The sequence below is a fragment of the Herpailurus yagouaroundi genome, unplaced genomic scaffold, assembly GCF_014898765.1.
Source record: "Herpailurus yagouaroundi ecotype Mexico unplaced genomic scaffold, PumYag 162, whole genome shotgun sequence".
Taxonomy (NCBI): Eukaryota; Metazoa; Chordata; class Mammalia; order Carnivora; family Felidae; genus Herpailurus; species Herpailurus yagouaroundi.
Genome location: NW_024412403.1, coordinates 52,183,602 through 52,206,012, shown reverse-complemented (window position 1 = coordinate 52,206,012; position 22,411 = coordinate 52,183,602).

The window sequence follows — 22,411 nt, the reverse complement described above, 5'->3', positions numbered from 1 at the left end:
GAAGGAAGGAAGGAAGGAAGGAAGGAAGGAAGGAAGGAAGGAAGGAAAAACATTTACAGACACACATACACCTTTGAGAACTTGGACAGTCCAGTAACAACAAAACAAAAACCTTTGACATTCAACAACCTTTGATAATAGAGCCATGCGATAAATTTTAATAGACACTTATGCTGCTCCTCTAAAAATTATCTGGTTTAGACTTTTCCCTTCATGACAGCAGTCACTAATCTTTTTCTCACATGCACCAATTTCACATCCAATTTTTCAGCTTCCCATTAATACTCTTAATTTTTTTTACCCTTTCCTTTCTGACTTTATTTACCCTAGAGTTACCAGTGAATTAGTGCAAACATGTATTACACATGTTCTATCACAGAAACAAAAGATTTTTCTCCTGTTTATTTACTCTGCTTACTCAAATCAATATAGATACTTTGAAAATATTTTATAGAATCCTGATAATAATAACCTTATACAATAAAGTTTATTATTAACTTTTTATAGATAAGAGATTCAGGAAAATTTCCAGGATCTTGCTATTTTCCTCTAGATTTCTCCATACTGCCTACAAATTTTAAAATTTAACTCTAAGTAACTTGGTATTTCAATTCTTATATAGTTCTCAATATATCTCCATTTTCAAAACCCCAAACCCATGCTGATCCCCTTCACTTTCAAATGTCTCAAAGACCATAAATCTTTCTATTATGAATTTCCTGAATAATTTACTCCTAATTCAGCATGTGATATTACTACCCACTACTTCCTTGCATATAATTTCTATCAAAGCTTGATGCTCTTGCTACTTTTCATTACTAAATTCCCAAGAAGTCCTCTTCTTTTTTTCACTTCCTTTCTACATTGTAGCCATGCTACAGTATTTAATTTTCAATAAGCAAATCAGCCTTCTCCCTTGTTATATCAATATACATAGTCTCTTCACCATTCAACTTCATTACCCTTTTAGAGTAATTTCCCCTTGTATTTACCACCATACTCTAAGCAAAAAGTATATTTACTCCTCTTCCTTATCTCCCACTTTTCCTCCAACTTATACTAATACTGTGTTCAACAGTAATCACTAAATCAACTCAACAAAGAATTAGCAATTATTTCTTTTACTTGCCAAATACTTTTGTCTTTTTTAAGCTCTTACATTACTGAAATTTTGTGTCTGATACCAGATAGTTGGCCATTGTCTCCTTGGTAAGTTCTGTTGCCTTGTGTGAGTGACACTGATTTGTTTCTTTTCCCCTTTCCAATCAATCTGGTTTTAATCTGACTTCCTGTTTTATTCCCTTTCTCTTCCTGTGCCTTAAGTGTATGATTCCTTAAAGCTATTTCTTTGTCTCTCTTTGATCTCCTCAAAGAACACATTCTTTATAACATTTACCTCCATTTCTTTAATTACAGTTACTTTGATAATGGCATTCAGATTTATCCTTTTGCCCAACCACTCACTGGTGCTTCAGACATGAATTCATTTGTTTGCATTACTTTATGCACTACTCTCTTATCTGTTCCTCAAACATAGCAAATACAAAATGAGTTCCTTATTTCCAAATAAGTTCCTGTGCTACCCCAATACTGCCTTCTTGGTTTCAGTTTAGTTGATGGTCCACTATTCATAGCTTAAAGTCACACTCATTCACATATTTATTCCCTCAGTAAACATTTTGTTCCAGGTACTAATCAATAGGTCATGAATGCACGTGAGGGAAAAGATACTTACTGTTTATCAAGATAAAAACTGCAATAATTAGTTGTAATATACTGTATGCTCTAAAGTAGATGCATGAATGTAGAGCTACTGCAGTAACGCAAAGTCAAAGTGATTCTGAATATGTTTGTGTGAAGTAGAAACTGATTCTCTTATATTCAGTTCAGCTAGACATGCTGTCTCACCAGCCACACAATCCTTATGTTGCATCTAAGAAACATATTCAGCTTATAATATAAATCCTGATGATTGATACACTCTATTCAGTGTTCACTGAATGACAGAGGACCCTGATAATTACTCTACAAATAATCTCAGTTAATATTCAAAACAACCTGTGGATTAGGTGCCATCATTGCTAGTCTACAGGTGAGGATTTGGGAATTAAGATATTAAGTAACATGTTTTAAGAATCTCTCAGGTTTTTATTAGCAAAGTTAAAGAAAATACCAAATTTGTCTGACATCAAACCTACGATCTAGTATACTAATCTGCCTTCTTGAGCATACTGTTTCACAAATTTTTTTTAAAAGACCAAATTGCAGATATACGTGAAAGTAAAATTCCTTGTCTTATCTTATAATAAATGAAACAGATTTACATATATAGAAGTTAAATAAAAATAAGGAATATTCAAATAACTTGTACAAAATTTATTAAAATGTCATCTGAATTCAGTTCAAAATATTTAAATAAATAAATGTCTGGAAATGCACTGTTAAATATTTATGATTTTAAAATGTTTTATATTGAGACAAGAAACAACTATAAGCAATTGCTGAGTACTGAAAAATTATTTGTATCACACAAGCTGTTAAGATCCATTGAAGTCAATACAAGTGTTTTTCCACTTCATTCTTTTAATATTCAACAAGAAATGTCAGGAAACACGCAAGTAAATAAGCAAGAAGTGACTTGGAAATTAAAGACTATTTTGAGAGTCACTTTCTAAATATATATGGGGATAAAATAGAATGAATATTTCTACTTTTCACTTAGGGTAAAGGAAAACTTCACTATGACAATAGAAATAGTGAAAGAAATATTACTTAGTGAGAGATACCAATGACCTACATGTTTAGCACGTAACTGTTAACTATAAAAAATATTATTTATTTAGTATAGAACTTTATGATAGTTTAGGATGGATTATCAAAGTTTAACATAATCAAATGGACAATACTATACTATATGTACAACTCGAGATTATATACAAAATCAGCTGCACCAATTAGTTTGGTAAAGGAGATATAATCTTAAGTGAGAAAATTCTAGGTGACTAAACTACCTGCTGTATTGATTTTATATATAATTCTTGGTAGTACCCAAATGGAAAATGTGATATAGGATTAAAAGCAAACAGGGGCACCTGGGTGGCTCAGTTGGTTAAGCATCTGAGTTTTAATTTTGGTTCACATCATGAACCACAGTTCATGGAATCCAGTCCCACTTCGGGCTCCAGATTGACAGCTTGGAGCCTGCTTGGGATTCTCTCTCTCTCCCTCTTTCTCTGCTCCTCCCCTGCTCACACACACACTCACTCTCTCAAAATAAAAAAATAAACTTAAAAAAATAAAAATAAAAAATAAAGGAAATAAAACCCTGAAAATTATCACACTTCAAAATAAAAGAATACCTTTGAACCATAGCAAGTTTTGTGCAAAGTAAATATAAAAATATAATATGTTAGTACTACAGAGAAACTGCTTTTATTGCTGTCTTCCAAAGAGACACAATATTTTCAACATATTTACCAAAAAATAGCTCATATAAATAGACATGATTTTTTTCTCTTGTTTTTATTATTTATTTTTGAGAGACAGAGAGAGTGACAGAGTACAAGCAGAGAAGGGGCAGAGAGAGAGGGAGACACAGAATCTGAAGCAGGCTCCAGGCTCTGAGATGTCAGCACAGAGCCCAAGGCCAGGCTCCAACTCACGAACTGCAAGATTATGACCTGAGCCGACGTCTGATGCTTAACTGACTGAGCCACCCAGGCACCCCTAAATAGACATTTTTTTTCCTGTCTTGGATCAATCAATAACTTAAGGTCATATGATCAGAAGTCATATTACACTGATAAAATTCCAGTTTTAAGTAATAAGACTTGATATTCCCTTAGAAAACATTAAAATATGAAAAATAGCCTAAGATTCTCATTACTACAATGTCTATTTCTAAAAGGACAAGCTTTGCAAATGAGATTAGTTTAAACCAAAGCTCCCAAGTTATAAAAAAGCTAAACAAACAAACAAACAAACAAAACAAAGACTTGAAAATTTTAAACAAACTTTCAGGTTATGTGGTGAATTCATTATTGTGTTTGTGTTGGAGCATAAACTTTTGAACTCTTAGTAGAGTGATCATTTCATTGTACAATACTACTCTTTCTTTTAAAGCCTGAGAATTTGAAGGTTTAGGAAGGCATATTTATATATATCTATGACAAACTCAGGAGGTTTTTCTCTCATAAAAGTCATTTATAATATGTATGGTAAGAATATTAGCTTAAATAGAGAAACTTATGAACTTGAATACTAACTCTATTCAAATGCAATGAAATATTCCTGTACTTGATCACTCCTCGTACCCTCTTTGTTAAACATACATTGCTTCATCCATGCCATACACTTGAATTTTAATAGGTCTTTCTTTCTTCTTTAAAATAAGTACCCTAATGTGTGCTTTGCTGATAATTACTTCCAAGTGTATTAAGAGTAAAAAACTTAGAAAAAAATTACATTGAATATTTAATAAAGATAATATTCCAGTTTTTAATTATTACTTTAAGAAAGGTTATTATGCCTAACTTAATAAAAAATGTATGTGGTGTGGTGGAGAGGATTTTTTTTCCTGTATAGTTGTTTGCACATGAGATTATAGATAGCTACCAAGCTCTCTACTGAATTTTTTCTTTTACTGTGTCCTCTTCATCGAGAGTGAACACTGATTGTTCTGTAGATACTGGCATAACTTGCAAAAACAAATTCTATCACGAAGAATTTCCCCTTCGACCTTCAATTTCTTCTTTCACCCCTGCTGTGATATGCAGGTCTTGCTCAAAGAGTTCAAAATTGCATTTTGGTATCAATTTGAAAAATATATTCATCAAAAGTATAATAGTTGATAAAGCAGCCATCTCACCAAAGGAGACAGATTTATTTCCTAATTCAGGTGGTTAAAGAGAAGTCATTTTCCTCATCTCCAAAATGTCATACCACTTAAAATTTTGGCTAAATTTCTTCTTACTTTTTTAATGTTTATTTTCTTTTGTATTATTTTATTTATTTTATATTCTCCTTCCTTCCTCTTCTTTTGTTGGCTGGATTTTTGTTTCTTCATAAGCCCTAAGTATTAATCACCATGGTAACAAAACTTTGAACCTTTCTTGCTTTTTTTATTTTTAACAATTAGAAGCAAAGGAAAACCAAAAGAAACTACAAGTAGGTCTTCAAAGTAGGAACAAAAAGAAAATCTTCTTGGTCATCTTTGCTAATGGTATTTTAATGTTCTTATGGCTAAACATGCCCATTTACCTTTTTAGGTCATACATACACCAATTGATTTCAGAACTGAAATTTCACAATGTCAACTACAATCCTGTGGAAACTTCATGATATTCAGAAGAGATCAGGAAACAACTTTAGGTGATGACACTGCTAAGTGAGTTTGCTAGAACTGTTCTGGAAAGGTAATTAGTTTATTTTCAAAATTTGAAAAAAATTTTTCCAACAAAAGTAATACCAAACTGAAATCACTGGTCAAAATAGAGTGATCTGTAGATAAGAAACATTAATAGGAACTGCACAGATAATGTACAAAGGGTACTTTATTAAAAAAGCATCTTGAATAAATATACACATTATATATTAAATATTAGGAGAGTTGAGTTAAACTTATCTGTAGATTCTATAGATTCTACCTTTTTAAAATTTAGTTTTTATTTATTTAATTTTAATTTTTCTTTTTACTACTTAATAGATTTATGTCTGTGCATGGTGGGGATAGAAGAAAGATTGCTGATTCAACTTGTTAACTCTTACTTGAATCTAAAAGAAATAATAATTAAGGGGCGCCTGGGTGGCGCAGTCGGTTAGGCGTCCGACTTCAGCCAGGTCACGATCTCGCGGTCCGTGAGTTCGAGCCCCGCGTCGGGCTCTGGGCTGATGGCTCAGAGCCTGGAGCCTGTTTCCGATTCTGTGTCTCCCTCTCTCTCTGCCCCTCCCCCGTTCATGCTCTGTCTCTCTCTGTCCCCAAAATAAATAAACGTTGAAAAAAAAATTTAAAAAAAAAATAAAAAAATAAAAGAAATAATAATTAAAATGAATTCTTTTCCTATATTGTCTAAAACTCTTTCACTTTTTCTTTTGTATTACAACAAAAAACTTGAAAGTCCATAAAGACTTTGTCCTACACTGTCAAGTTTCCATTAGATAGAATTAAAGATAATAAATGTATACACTAAATAATGAAATGTCTGCAATTTTGATTGATGATGGAAGCAAATCAGAATGCAAATCAGAAACAAACCAGAATGCAAATGGAAATATATATGTATGTATGTTTAATTATGTAAGTTTAATTATGTTTTTATACATGTATTTATATATGTCTATACAGGTATATGTATATAAATGTATTTTTGTTTACTTATAAAACATCTACATTAAGTTGGATATTAAAAGCAGAATTCATTGTCCTCAAACAAAGGAAAGTTTAGTATTATATACAATTTATCTTTTCTCTCTGGCAAAATCCTATGATTCTTAGGACCACTCAAATGTCATTATTTGGTGGTAACATTCTAATGATTTCCTCTATTTTTATTCTCATAAATTATGTCCTTCATTTAAATATTCTTCACTTTTGTCTATTAAAATATCAAGCCACATTGTAATTATTTATTTGTGAGTCCATTCCCCCAAAGCAGTATGGATTATTTCAGTTCCCAGATAATAATGGTATTCCAGAACATATAAGTAAATATGCTCTTTACATAGAGAGGAAAAATAAATATTGGCTAATTATTGATAAAGAAAATAAAAAGAGAACTACACAGAAATGAATTTTCTGGTGAGGGAGTTGTACTCAGTCTCCACAATCCCTAGTTCCCAATCCAATGAGCTTTTTCTCTGCATCCAGATGATTCAAATGACTGGGGAATAAAAATTCACTGGTATGAAGGAAAACGTATTACTCTTTGGACTATGAAAAATGATATGGCTTTTAAAATCATTTCACACTGGTGAAATTTTGTAAATTAGGAATTTAATTTATATTTACATGGTGAGAACTTAATTTCCAGAACTTTTGGTGATTTCTTTTTTTCCTATATATTTTAATAATTCCTAGTATCTCATCTTTTAATCTTATCTATTTTTCACTATCCTGGCATTCTCATTTCTGTAATTAACACTTCCAAATTCATTTTACATATTATTAACTTTTAAAAAATTATTTGGAAAAAATAATGCATAACATATAAATGTTACAACAATGATTAAACAAGAATAATAATACAATTTTACCCATGAATGGGATCTAGAAATATAGTATTAAATATCCGATAAATGCCTAGAAAGATTTCTCAAATAGCATCTCTCTCAAACACAAGACAATCATTAATCTAGGATTTGAAGGAAAATTTTGCCTAGTATTTATCCTCCTATGTAAACAAATTGGCTTTAGTGGAGTCCTAAATTTTGTAGATTTAAACCTTGCATGTCTATGTAACTTTAACCTTTTTTCATAATTTATTGTTTCAATCATTTCCCTGCTTTCTGATTTCTCTTTAATTCCCCATTTATAAACTTTCATACCGATATTTATTGACTGATCCTTTGAAATTAAAATTGTGTGGATATTATTTTTTATTACTTCACTGGGGCATTTTACTTAAAAATTATAACTTGATGTCAATTGGCAGTATTTCTCTCTCATCTTCCTATCATGATGATCCCACATTACCCCAATTCAATTAATTTCCTAAGCAATCCTACCTACAACTGTATATTTTCTCATATCTTCATTATCAAAATCATGTATTCATCTCTGTGAAAGTTTTACTATTAGATTTTCTTCTGAGATGATCTCTCTTTTCTACATTTTTCCATATTTCCATACATTTAAATTATACATTATAAGAAATTGCTTTTTCAGAATGAAAAATCCAGATGATAACAAAGAATTTCACTATGTATCACATATGTTCATGCTCATATATCACACTAGGAAAGCCACTGTCTAGGGAATTCACAAGTATAGATATGTAAAGATGCTGTGAGGATTCAGAAACTTTTCAAATCTCTAAAATTTTACAAAGGAACTCTGACAACTCTTATCAGCACCTAGGGATACCCCAGCTGTGAGCAAATAGAAAATTTAGGATTTGAGTTTCAATAACAGTCCCCTTAATATCACAAGTACAAAATACACATCATCTCCAAAGAAAACCACCCCATATGGTCTTCATTTAATTTGTGCATCAGAACATCCAAGGTCAACATGTTAATACCAGCAGTCATTGAATTTCATTAAAAGGTGTACTTTCAGATGCGATAGAAATTTTTAAAAAAGAATGCTTTGGCTCTACCCAATAAGAGATAAAGCAAGACTTGATTTAATGTTCCCATTTAATTAAACACCCTCCATTTGATTTCCTGGGATCAAGTGAGAAGAATAATTTGCTTAATGCTAGAGATATCTGAAATTAATTGGAGTAAAATAATTTCACCTTATGTTTAGGGGATAAAATTAAGTCCAAGTCCAATGCTTCATTCTGGCTTTCAATGTTCTTAATAATATAGCTTAATATAATGGCTTTATATTTTTTTTTTCCAAACTTCTCTGACATTATTGTCCACTATTAAACTCCCAATTTAGTTAGGCAGAATTACACTCAGTCATCCTGAATTTGGGATTGGCACACTATGGTTCACAGGCCAAATCCAGTCCTCTAACTATGCACAGTTTTCTAGCAAACAATGTGTGTTTTTTTTTTTTTTCCTTTTTTTTCTTTTTACATTTTTTTATGGTTGGGGGAGGGAGAGAAGAAAAATATATGTCAGAGCCTATATATGGTGGCCTACAAACCTAAAATATTTATTTTCTGGCTCTTTACCTAACATGCATATCTCTATACCTTCTTTATTGTTCTTCTTTGGAAAACATGGTTCTCTCCTACATCTGCCAACCTCTAATCACAGTCATCCTTTAAGACCAATCTCCATTCTTATCTTTAATAACGAATAAAGGGTAAACTGTATACATATGACTCCTATTTTACTAGTTGCTAGCACTATATAATAGCATTTTAGTATTATGCCCACCCTTTCAAATATAAAAGTCTTGATTCTCCAAATGAATTGTAAGGTTCTTATGAGGTAGGACTGTGCCTGCCCCTAAGAAAACAGCAAGAATTTCTTGAATGCTTACTGGTGAATACTTACTGCCTTTTAAAATCATGCCTTTGAAATTGTCATATAAGCTTATTTTATATATTTTTAACCTATATCTTGTCTACTTAAAAACAAACATCCTTCCTTCTAGTGTAGGGGCCTAGAACAGGCTATCCCCAAATGTGCTACAATAGTATATTGATTACTTTGAATTGAAATTACTTGGGAAACAGTTGGTACAAGGATACTCACTTCCTCTGCCTCTATGAAAGCAAGAAATAAATCTCCCATGTGAAGAGTACCCTCCCTGAACTATGAAGTACGACACCCTCATCACCAGAGATAATGACTTTAAACCTGAGAAAGTTGTAGAAACATACCTTGTTACTTTTTACTAATCTACTAACTCTGCCCAAATTCTGCTTAGAATTCCTTATCAATTAAAGCTCCCAAAGATCTGTTTTCTTTATCTTTCAATTCCTCACAAATTTATTATCTTTTTGTCTAAAATGTATAAAAAATGCCTGCCTTGGGAGTGGATGAGGGGATGGGTTAAATAGGTGATGGGGATAAGGGAGTGCACTTGTTGTGATGAACATAGGGTGATGTATGGAAAAATTAAATTACTATATTGCATACCTGAAACGAATATAACATTTTGTATTAACTAACTGGAATCAAAATGAAAATGTAGGGGCTCCTGGGTGGCTCAGTCAGTTAAGCCTCTGACTCTTGATTTCAGCTTGGATCATGATCTCACGTTTTGTGAAATCAAACCCTGAGTTGGGCTTCCTGCTGACAGTGCAGAGCCTACCTGGGATTCTCTCTCTGCCCCTCCCTTGCTCTCTCTTTCTCTCTCTCAAAATAAATAAACTTCAAAAAAATAAAATGAAAACTTAAAGAAAAAGAAACATGTATCTTTATAAAAAAATTTTTATTCTAATGCTGTGTAGTTTTTTGTGAACATGGAACTATGCCTAAATATCTTATTTTAAATGATTAAAGGTATTACATGATTGAAAAAAATACTGCTTGCCTTAATTGTTTCTTGGTCTTAATTTCATTATTACGCCTGTGCAAATAAAAGTTTGCTTTTTTATCCTGTTAACCTGTTTCATGACAATTTAATCGCTAAACTAGCTGGAAGAAACTTGGGGGAAAAAAGGAATGTTTTCATCTCTCCTAGTCTAGAGACACACAAAAATGCTAAATAAATCTCAAGAAAATGTTAAATCTGTTAGGTAGAAGCAAGACATGAGCAGTGGAAGGAATTCCCCCTGGCAGAGTCCCAAGTCCTTGAAGGGGAATGGTAGAGACCTGAGTCGGGCACAAGAAGAGTGATTAAAAAAAATTATACCTTTCTCTGCATCCTTACCAACATCAGTTATTTCCTGAGTTGTTCATTTTAGCCATTCTGACAGGGATGAGGTGATATCTCATCGTGGTTTTGATTTGTATTTCCCTGATGGTAAGTCATATGTCGGTTAGCCATCTGGATATCTTCTTTGGAAAAGTGTCTGTTCATGTCTTCTGCCCATGTCTTCACTGGATTATTTGATTTTTGGCTGAGTTTAATAAGTTCTTTATGGATTTTGGATACTAAGCCTTTATCTGATAGGTCATTTACAAATATCTTGCCTCATTCCATCGGTTGCCTTTTAGTTTTGTTGATTGTTTCCTTTGCTATGGAGAAGATTTTCTAGATAAGGTCCCAATAGTTCATTTTTGCTTTTGCTTTCCTTGGCTCTGGACACATGTCTAGTAAGAAGTTGCTGCAGCAGAGGTCAAAGAGGTTGTTGCCTGTTTTCTCTTCTAAGATTTTGATGGTTTCCTATCTCACATTTAGATATTTCAACCATTTTGAGTTTATTTTTGTATAAGGTGTAAGAAAGTGGTCCAGGTCCATTCTTCTGCATGTTGCTGTCCAGTTTTCCCAACACCATTTGCTAAAGAGACTGTCTTTTTTTCCATTAGATAGTCTTTCCTGCTTTGTCAAAGTTTAGTTGGCCATGCATTTGAGAGTTCTGAGTTGTCTCTTCTGTTTCTGGGTTCTCTCTTCTGTTTCATTGATCTACATGTCTCTTTTGTGCCAGTACCATACCATACTGTCTTGAGGATGACACCTTTGTAATACAGCTTGAAGTCTGGAATTATGATGCCTCCAGATTTGGTTTTCTTTTTCAAGATTACTTTGGCTTTCTTTTTCAAGATTACTTTGGCTGTTGGGGTATTTTCTGGTTCCATCCAAATTTTAGAATTATTTGTTCTAGCTCTATGAAGAATGCTGGTGTTATTTTGATAGGGATTGCACTGAATATATAGATTCCTTTGGGTAGTATCGACATTTTAACAATATTTGTTCTTTTAATCCATGAGCAGAGAATGTTTTTACATTTCTTTATGTGTCTTATTCAATTTCTTTCATAAGCTTTCTATAGTTTTCAGCATACAGATCTTTTGCAATGCTGGTGGGAATGCAAACTGGTTCAGCCACTCTGGAAAACAGTGTGGAGGTTCCTCAAAAAATTAAAACTAGAGCTACCCTATGACCCAGCAAATACACTGCTAGGTATTTATCCAAAAGATACAAAAATGATGATTCAAGGGGCACATGCACCCTAATGTTTATAGAAGCGCTATAAACCATAGCCAAAGTATGTAAAGAGCCAAAATGTCCATAGCTGATGAATGAATAAAGAAGAGGTGGTATATATATGTATATATACACACACAATGGAATACTACTCGGTGATCAAAAAGAATGAAATCTTGCCATTTGCAACAGCGTGGATAGAACTAGAATGCATTGTGCTAAGTGAAATAAGTCAGAGAAAGAAAAATATCATATGATTTCACTCATGTATAATTTAAGAAACAAAACAGATGAACATAGGGGAAGGGAAGGAAAAATAAGATAAAGATAGAGAGGGAGGCAAACCGTAAAAGACCCTTAAATACAGAGAACAAGCTGAGGGTTGCTGGAGGGGAGTGGGGTGGGGAGATGGGCTAAATGGGTGATGAGCATTAAGGATGGCACTTGTTGGGATGAATACTGGTTGTTATAAGTGATGAAACACTCAGTTGTACTTCTGAAACCATTATAACACTATATGTTAACTAACTTGGATTTAAATAAAATTAAAAAAAAAAATAACCAAGTGTTCCGGAACACACACCTTACACACCAGGAGCTCAACATCCTGATCTTGTGGCTTCCAAGACTTGGGCCTGACAGATCAAGAGGTACAAGTGCAGAACATGTACTCTCCTCTTCCACTTCTGACCCAGGGGAACCCCTAGACTCATTATAATATATTTGCATTGTGATACAGCCCGCAGAGGGAGAAAAGCTGCCAAGGCAGTTCCAGGACAAACTTTGTAAGGTCAAAAACTCCCTCTCCAAACCTGTGGGAGGAGTCCCCCAAATGACTGGAAGCATCCTCCTCTGGAGACCACCCCATTGTATGTAACCGCTCCCCCCAGCCCACAGAGACCCAATAATATCCATTCCCCAAACAAACTAGGGGCAGGTTCCTCCTGGTAGAAGCTGCCTGCTCGCCCACCTTGAGAGTGTACTTTCCTTTTAATAAACTGCTTTGTGCTTGCTACTTTCCTTCTGGCTTTTATTTGAGTGTGGATCCCCATGTAAATCTCGTGGGGAATCCAAGCACCAAGACCTACTTTCACATAATGCAGACTCTCCCACTTGTAACAAATCCATCAACTCTCTGTTCCTCCAGAAAGATGTATTAAGCATAATGTAATGGTTACACAGAAACTGCCAATTCATTGTTTTAACTGAATGGATAGTTGTTTCCTATTCATATTAATAGAAATAGGACATGGCATTGATGACAGAAACAAAAAATCCCCATTCAATTCTCAATACTTTGTACTGCATTGTGCCTTTTTTTAAATTTCAAGTTATATCTAATTTATGATCTTGTATAGATTCTCAAGAAGGATTCAAGTGAAAAGATATCAGGAGTTATCAACTAGCAGAATTTTGTCTACACAGGTATGTTATGTCTACACAGGGATCAATATTTGCCAAATTAAAGGGGGCTTTACTCAAGAATGAAGAAGTTTAAAATATTTTCTTACTTGGAAGGACTGCATTTTAGTTTTTCTCTACCTCCTTTGAAAATTGCTTTCCATCTGCTCTGCTTCCCACTTAAGATCCAGAAGGACAGGTGCTTACTTTCCATAGTGAATTGTATTAGCCTGAGAACATAAATCATTGCTGATGTTGAATCTCCTTGGAGAGAGAAAGGGAGGCTGTTGACTAACATTTTTTTTAAGTTTATTTGTTTATTTTGAAAGAGAGACAGAAAGATGAGCAGGAAGGGGCAGAGATAGAAGGGGAGAGAGAGAATCACAATCAGGCTCCATGCTGTCAGCTTGGAGCCAACATGGTGCTCCAAGCCACCAAACCATGAGATTATGACCTGAGCTGAAATCAGGTCAGTCACTTAACCTACTGAGCCACTAGGTGCCCCTGTTGACTAATTTTAAGACTTCTTAGGGTTGACCTAGGAATTGCGACAATTAACACCAGTTCTAATGATGTAGCTTTGCCTGTATCTTCAACTTAAATCTGATAAAAACTTCTTTCTATACTTTAGGAATTCTTCATATTTTATTATAGCTGGCTTTCATTTCCTCAGTCCTTTAATGTTTTCATACGTTTGTCTGACTTTGAGTGGATGGAGAGGTAGTTTAAATTTGTGGTTGGCCATTTTGAACAGAAAATACAAATCTGAAATTTAAACCATACTTATGAAAAGTGTATAAATATGTTAAATGGCTAATATCAGAAACTAATAAATCAGAAGACTATTGTATCAATCTAATTAAGAGACAATAAGGACCCGAGCTAAGGAATACTAGGGATAAAAAAAGAATGGATACATTTGGGAGACATCTGGGAGAAAACCACAGAGGTTAGATAATTATTTTCCAAGTTACTTGTAATAGTTGCCTATGGGTGAAATACTCTAGGCATAGAATACAGGCTTTGAATAGAGCATGAGTGAGATAATTTCTTAGTGAAGGAATGTATGAGTTAATTTCTGGAATTTCTTGGGTTATCTGTTATTAAACTTATTAAACTAAGGAATTTGGCATGGCTTTCATGAGTCTTTTTAAGCTCATCAATATTAGGATTATTAGTTATTATTAGCTACTGGATTATTAAGATTATTATCCTATAAAATGTTTTTTGGATTCTCTTGGACATAAATTGGTAGCACAAAGAAAGGAGGCAGCAAAACATGTGCTGAGATGCAAGCTGAAAGTGATTTTCTTGACTTCAAACTTCATAAAATAATTTTGTCTAAACTTTATGTAAACAGCAACATACATTTTGTATTGTGGCTTGTTTCTTTCACTCAAAATATACTTGTAAAATTCATCCTTATGGTTGTAGGTAATTATAATATATTCATTTCAGTATTATACAGTGTATGAATACAACAATCTATTCTTTTGTTTGTGCACATTTGCGTAATTTCTAGTTTTCAAATATCAAGAATAGTACTCCCATGAAATTCTCTCTCTCTTTTTAAAAACAATTTATTTATTTTGAGAGAGAGAGAGAGAGAGAGAGAATGAGAGTAGGGGAGAGGCAAAGTGAGGGAAAGAGAGAATACCAAGCAGGCTCCACACTGTCAGTGCAGAGCCTGAAGTGGGGCTTGAACTCACAAACCATGAGATCATGATCTGAGCTGAAATCAAGAGTCAGATGCTAAGCCAACTGAGCCACCAGGTGCCCCTGCTATGAATTTTTTTTTATATGTTGTTTGGTATACATTTGCACACTTTTCTTTTAGGTATTAACCTAAATGTGGAATTGTTATCATAGGGAAAGCACATATTCAGCTTTAGTTGATAGTTCCAAAGACTTTTCCACTGTGGCTATAATTTGCCAACACCAGCAGTATATGAAATATCCAGTTGCTTCACATCATGACCAAGCCAGAGCACTACTTTATCAAGGATGATTATTCTCCATTACAAAGGCAAGACACTTTTGAATAGTCTACTCAATGTCTTGGACATTATAAAGTCTCATTAGTAAACAGGCATTATCCCTGAGCTCTTGAAACTTCAAATAGTGGTCACACTAATTGTTGGGAGGTGGCAGTTTTATTCATTTCAGAATGTTTTCTCAGATATATGTACAGTATGCTACTGAATATGCCAGGAGCATACTCTGTGTATCTCCATATTTCTCTCTGTATGCAGTTCTCTATTCTCTGATAACCTGTCCTGTGAATTCTAGACATCTAGCTGTCTTGATATCCCTGGACACTCAGGACACCCTTTATTTAAGGGGTTGGCCAAGCTCAGCCTGGATTCCTCCTCCATTCCCTACAATCTGGAAACCTCTTCAAGACAGTGAGCTGGAAGCATTTTAGAACACAGCTGATTTGCTTTCCATCTTGCAGAGATCTGTCTGCTTTGTTTCCTGATATTTTGTGTGGTCTCAGCCTATTGATAACAATGCTATTGGCTATGAATGCCTGAAAGCACTCACCTGGATTAAGTTCCTGGGTTCCTAATTTGGGACCATTGTTGAGTCTGCACTGGCCCTTGTGGTTTTTATTATAATTGTAGGACTTACTCACCTATAACCATCAGGAAACTGAAAGACACAAGGTTTATTACTCACATGTCCTATAGTGTACATGATACATGTGGGACCCCAAAACAAGGTTGTTGGTTGGTGGAGGAGAGAGAGAGCAAGTGAGAAGGACTGGGATTCTGCTTTTACAGGGGATCAGATTGGAAGGCCTATGGTTTCACAGGTTCAACTCTTTATTGGTGAATTTAAAACACATGAGTGAGAACTGAAGCCCAGGAACAAAAGAAAAAAAAAAAAAAGGAGTCAAGTGGTCAGTTATTTAAATCAACCAAAAATTGTTAAACAGAGGAATTAAAAAAATTTTTTTAGTGACTGATTGATTGATTCATTGATGAGAGAGACAGAACATGAGCAGGAGAGGGGCAGACAGAGAGGAAGACACAGAATCTGAAGCAGGTTCTAGGCTCTGAGCTGTCAGCACAGAGCCTGACATGGGGCTCAAACCCACAAACCATGAGATCATGACCTGGGCCGAAGCTGGATGCTTAACCGATTGAGCCAACCAGGTGCCCCAAACAAAGGAATTTTAAAGGGGACAGCCTACCTGTCTCTTTATCTAGTTGTTTGGAGGGCAATGTGTTTACTTGAGATAGCTGTCTTTACATTGGAAATCAAAGCCTAAGAGAGACACTTGCAATACAAAAAAGAAAAAACTATCAGGGCTTATACTACATCTGATGTTCAGAAGCTTCAAAACTATTAAAAAAAAAAGAGAGAGAGAGAGAGAGAGAGAGAGAGAGAGAGAGAGAGACAGACCAAGAAACAGACTCTTAACTGCAGACAACATACTAATGCCTACCAGAGGGGATGGGTGAAATAGGTGAAGAGGATTAAGAGTATGCTTAATCATGATGAGATGATGTATAGAACTGTGGAATCTCTATATTGTACATCTGAAACTAACGTAATACTATATGTTAACTATACTGGAACTAAAAAAACAAAACAAAAATTAAAAAAAAAAGCAAAACTATCATTTCACTAGCTTGTCCAGTTTCTTAGTTTTTTTTCCAGCAGAAGGGTAACTCCAGACTGTTGCTCCATGTGGCCAGATGCAAAAATTTGATATATTATAAATTCATTATCAATCATTTCAACATATGTTAAATCTCTGCTGTGACTTTTTAAATCTATGATTACTTTAAAATAATTGTTTAATTTCGGTGTGGCATTTTCTAATATTTGCAAATGTATTTGTTATTTCCATTTTTTGTTAACTGTGGTGTTCAGAATGTTTGCAGCTTTATTATTTTTAAATTTACTCTTGTGATCAACTTTTGAGAGAGGTATATTAATGTCCCCAATATGGTTGTGGATTAGTCTATTTCTCTCTTCTTTGTTTTAAATTTTTGCTTTCTATATTTTTGAAGCTATATTTTTGGGATAAATAACAGACTTAGAATCCTACTGATGGCTTAGTTCACTATCATTATAAAATAACCCTTGTTTTATCCAGGATTCTCTAATATATTTATATTATATACATATTATATATTTATATTGTATATATATAATATGTATATAATATAATATTTATATTATATATCTAATATATTTATGTTATAAGTATAAATATACATGTATATATATATATTTTAGGTATTGGCTTACATGAATATGGTGGTTAAGAAGTCCCATGATTTGCTGTCTGCAAGCTTGACATCCAAGAAAGCCAGTAGTATAATTCAGTTTGAGTCCAAAGGCCTGAGAACCAGGGAGCTGATGTAAATCCTAGTTCAGGGACCTGAGAAAATGAGATGAGATGTCTCAATTCAAACACGCAGGCAGGAAACAAAAGGCTCTTCCACCATTTTGCTTTATTCAGGCCCCCAATGGATTAGATGATGCTTACCAATATTGGGGAGAACAAACTGTTTTACTGAGTTCACGAATTCAGATGATAATTTCATCCAGAACTATCCTCATGGAAACATCCAGACATAATGTTTAGTCTGATATCTGGATAGCCTATGATGTAGTCAAGTTGACACATGAAATTAAATACCACATCTCTTTTTATTTGTAGTGATGTTTCTTTCCTTATGTTTCACTTTATTCAATGTTCTACTTGGATTAATTTTCTATTTTACCTAGCTTACTATAGCTACTATGGTTGATTCATCAGGTTACTCTTTTTTTCATCTCCTTTGTTGGTCTTTTCTCTCTCATTTTTCTTTCTTGCTTTCTCTTTCTTTCTTTCTTTCCTTCTTTCTTGATATAGCTATAATTATATTGGGGGCTTTACCTAGATAATTTTTTTGCAGTTTATTCAGATTTTCTAATGTTCTCAGATGGAAGTCTGCCCCAAGATACCTCATCTTACTTGTGACTGGAAAACTGAGTACATGGTTTTATCTTCAATTTATATGTTTGATGGAGGAAAAAGGAAGTCTCTTTTTTTTGTAATCTAATTTATCATCACCTTTTTCATAGTTCTTTCCCTCTGAAAGCAAAATTATCACTCTTGTTTTCTGAATCCACTATTTAAATGCTTCTATTAAAATTGATATTTTTCAATTATCATTTCTATATGGTTACTTTTCTATATATTAATGATAGTGATGTTATAGTTTTTATTTTGTATTTGGCAAGCTTTCTAAAGCATTACTAATTTTGTGAATTTTTCAATTTACTACTCTTAATTTTCAATATTATATATACATTAATCTGTGAAGTAATTATACCTCTATAATTATGACTCATATTCTTTCTGTTTATTCAAATGTTATTTAAATCCAACAACATTCTCACTAAAACTTGATTGTTTTCAATTTATAGGTAGATAATTATGCCATTGATAAATATACTTTACATTTGTTTATTTTGATATAACATGATTAAGCACACGATTATTCATATATCTTTATATAATTGGCAGTGATGCAAAATTACATTTCAGAGAATCAAATATACAAGAATGACAACTTTTTTTCTTTTAAGTTTTGGAAACTCAATTTGTAATATGATCACCACTCCTCTCAGATATCAAAACTTAATACGAATTAATGTTGGGCTCCATCAATATTGGTCTTCTCCACTGTTTTTCAAGAGGACTTATATAATGTGAAGTCTTTATTAGGACACAGAGGAGGGAACACTGGACTTTTCCTTTTTGCTAGACAGTTTTTCTACATTGGCATCACTTAGAAGGCCACTGTTTGAATTTGTGTCATTATACCATATAGGCAAGCATACCAGCATATTGCTGCTGAGTTACCTTGGTTCACAGCAGCAGTTTCTATAAATTCACAAAGCATTTTGGTTCTTTAGTGCCATGCTTGGCATATTGACATCACTGGTTCTTACTCAACACTGGGCAGAGAGAAAGTCTGTGGATTTAAGGGTCCTTTACATTAGAAAACTATTTCTCCCATTGAATGTTGGTACAACCACCAATCCACCTGAGAAGTGACGGAGATGTCCCTCACTCTTAGACTCCAGAAAATTGTGAGAGTTCTGCCACCATTCTCACTAGCATGTTCTATTTCTCAGGGACCTCAGATTTTCTCCTCCCCAGAATAAGGAACTTCTATATATTCTTTTTTTTTTTTTAATTTTTTTTTTTTTGGTAAATTTAATTACTTTTTGAAATTTACATCCAAGTTAGTTAGTATATAGTGCAATAACTATTTCAGGAGTAGAATTCAGTGATTCATCCCCTACATATTACACCCAATGCTCATCCAAGCAATTTCTTCCTTAATGCCCCTTGCCCAATTGGCCCATCCCCCCACCTACAACCCCTCCAGCAATGCTGTTTGTTCTCTATATTTAAGAGTCTCTATGTTTTGTCCCCCTCCCTGATTTTATATTATTTTTGCTTCCCTTGCATTATGGAACCTCTATATATTTTTGACTTAGAGAAGCTCTGACTCGTTAGAATTCTTTACAATTTAATGCCTATGCCCTAGAAAACTTTCTGTTCCACTGAGGCCTGAGGGTTTTGAAAGGCAGATTGAATCACTGCTTTTCTATCCACCTGTTTTCCTGCCACATAATCTTTTCTCTAAAGCATCAATTAATATATATATATATACATAAAACCATGCCCTGTCACTCATTAGACATCTATGTTTTGCTTTAATTCAAAACTCGTCCATTTTCTTTTCCATATGTATATGAATGTTATATATTGTGTGCCTTTTAAAAATGTTATAGAGCAATTATAATTATCATCATCAGTCATCATTATTATTATCAACTAAGCACTGACTTTGCTCTAGATTTTTGAGTACTATGCAATTATAGAATCTGAAAAGTATTAATGATAAAACTTTACATACTTATAGGTATATTAATGATTACCATGCTAATATCTTTATGTTTACTACTTCTATATTCACAAACTTTTGCTATTGTTTTATTTTTTCTATTTTTTTGTGCATTGTTGTTGGTTTGGTTTCTTTACTATTATGTAAATCTGATATGTATTCCATGTGCTTTTAATCCACTTTCTCTATATTCAAAAACTCTGTCTTTACCTATATTTCTGACTAGAGTGTTCTAATTCCTCCCTGCACAGGAAGATTTAAGAGAATTTGACTTCAGTTATTTTAGTCACTAGACCATCCAATTAGTTTTGTTAATATAAGCACTTTGGCTCACCACTAGTGTTTTTACTATATGTTCATTTTTTGTCAATTAAACTAAATTTTATCCCTTCATGTAAAACTCTTTAGATTTTTTTTAACTCATGCCATTTCATTATCTATAGTATTATTTATAGTAAATTTTGTGACCATACTATTTCATTCTTCAGTTTATAACTTAGTATAAGAGGTCGAATACTACTTAAAAAAAAAGTTTTGTTTTCCAAGACATTATAAGTTTTCATAACATTTTCCATAATTATTTTTAAATTTTGATTTATAAACTTTGAAAATATTACTGACGATGCCCTAACGTCTTTGAGTATTTACTATTACAGGTGGGATACCTTTTGTGTCTATAATCTCTTTCATAATTTTGATTACTTCATTTTTTCCTCGTTAGGATTTTCTTACCTTTAGCATGGGCATATTAGTCACAAAATTTGAGTTTTCTTATAGTCCTTTCTTATTTCACTGAATTTTCTTTATACCTTCTTTATAATCTCTGAAGGGAATTATCTCTTAATTATCATCTTTCTGAGCGTAAGGTAGACTTCTCATTCCAATATTTCTCCTTATGGGTGTCAGTTCTAATTTTCAAGGAAGTTGTCCTGTCTTTTCGCATTATTTGTATCATCTATAAGGGCACCTAGATCACCTGCCATGGCTTCTATCATTTCACTGCTGTCACAGAGACCATCTCCCTGATGGGGGTTGGGGGTGGGGAGTCTCCTCAGCCAGGTGCAAAACCTGACTCTCAACGAGGACACCAGCAAGCTATTCAATGAGGAGTGGCTGATGGAGAAGACCAAGAACACATCTGAAGTAACTCCCCGAGCCACAGAGCCTGTTCGTGATTTCACATGCCAGTGGCTACCTGAACCCGTACAATGCCAGAGACCTATGCACCTGGGCCAGCTCCAGTGCATAGCCTGCTGACCCAGGGCCCGGGCTTCCCTGTCTGCACCGCCAAGAGCAAGGGCCCTGTCACCACTGGCCAAGGAGGCGGTGAGTGAGGGCCAGTGAACAAGTTCTTCCCCAGCCCGCACCTAGCACCTGCACTGCTGCCAGAGGGCCTTCCACTCTCATTCCCCGCTCTTTTGTGTGCTCAAAAAGAGCTACTTTGGAGGGCCTGCTTTGCGTGTTCTGAAGCCTTGACAGCTGCTGTGTGGTGGCAGGTGGCAAAGGTGACCTGGTCACCATATTGCCCTTCACCAAGGACCAAGTGGTGGCCTGCACCATGGCCACACGCCTGAGTCAAAGCTGTGGCCTTGGGCTTCTACTCTTTGAGGAGCTAGTGGGCGGCGGCAGCCACAGGTGCCGACAATGGAATGGACAGGGGGAGAAAGACCCAGGCCACCCTCCCCTCCGCCCACACTGGCTCCACCACGTACCCGAACCAGCGGGGCAGCCAGGACGCTCGGGCAGGTGGGAGCTCGCTGAGGATGCGCTTTTTGCGCAGGCGCAGCCACTTGCGCAGCCTCAGGCCACGCCCCCAGCCTGCAGCGCCTGCTGGCTGGAGACTCCAGGCGTGGTTCCCGCCCTGCAGGCTGTCCTGCTCCCACAGACCCAGCGCCCAGTGGGCGGCTGAACAGGACGCTGCCCTCAGTGTGGGCCTGGGCAACACCAGCCTGGGCAGCAGTGGAAGCGTGTACAGGGATGACCTGCTAGGAGGCCCGAGACTCGGCGGCCCGCCGGCCCCAGCCTAGGTGCTGGTACAGCGCTGTGTATCCATGACGTGCCACTGTTGGAGGCCCTGGAGTGCACCAAGATGGCCCAGGGCAGTCGGTTCTCATTTTCCTGGAGGCCTGCATTGTCGCCTCCTGCCCGGAGGGTCTCATCTGCGGTTGGGCCCGGACAAGACTGTCACAGGAGAGGAGGCCCAGACAGGAGAAGGAAACTGGTCCACGTTACCCAGCAAGTCGGTGGTAGAGGGCATCTCCTCCTAAACCAGGTAACTCCCCAGGCGGCACATGTGAAACAATGAATATTGGGTCCTCCCACCTCATGCTTCAGCCTCCTAAGCCTGATCCTACCCCTTGGCCTCACTGATGAG